The sequence below is a fragment of the Octopus bimaculoides genome, chromosome 5, assembly GCF_001194135.2.
Source record: "Octopus bimaculoides isolate UCB-OBI-ISO-001 chromosome 5, ASM119413v2, whole genome shotgun sequence".
Classification (NCBI taxonomy): Eukaryota; Metazoa; Mollusca; class Cephalopoda; order Octopoda; family Octopodidae; genus Octopus; species Octopus bimaculoides.
In genome coordinates, this window is record NC_068985.1 from 34,114,333 (window position 1) to 34,114,627 (window position 295).

The 295-nt window shown below is 28.8% G+C and overlaps 1 long non-coding RNA gene across 1 annotated transcript in view; it reads left to right on the forward strand.

Annotated features, from left to right (window-relative positions):
• Positions 1 to 295, forward strand: part of LOC106869175 (uncharacterized) — a 15,368-nt gene that overhangs the window by 9,817 nt on the left and 5,256 nt on the right. The gene's annotated exons all lie outside the window — the stretch shown is intronic.

Sequence of the window (295 nt, forward strand, 5' to 3'; positions counted from 1 at the left end):
TAAATCAAAGTACCATACACAACTTCATACTTTCATTACTATTTAGTGAGTATTCTTTGTGTTCTTCAGAATGTCCGTTTGAGTGGTCCTAGGACAAAGAGTCCATTTTATTCTTTTTAATACTAAGGAATGGTCTTTCATGAGAATATTTCTTTTCTAAGTTACATAGCTCAAATTATTTGTTTAATGTTGCTATATATCTTGTAATCTAAATAATCTTTAAATCTAAATAACCACTATGCCTTATGCCTGTGGTGAGTAGCTTGTGTTTTAACAATTTTGACAATTTAATTAG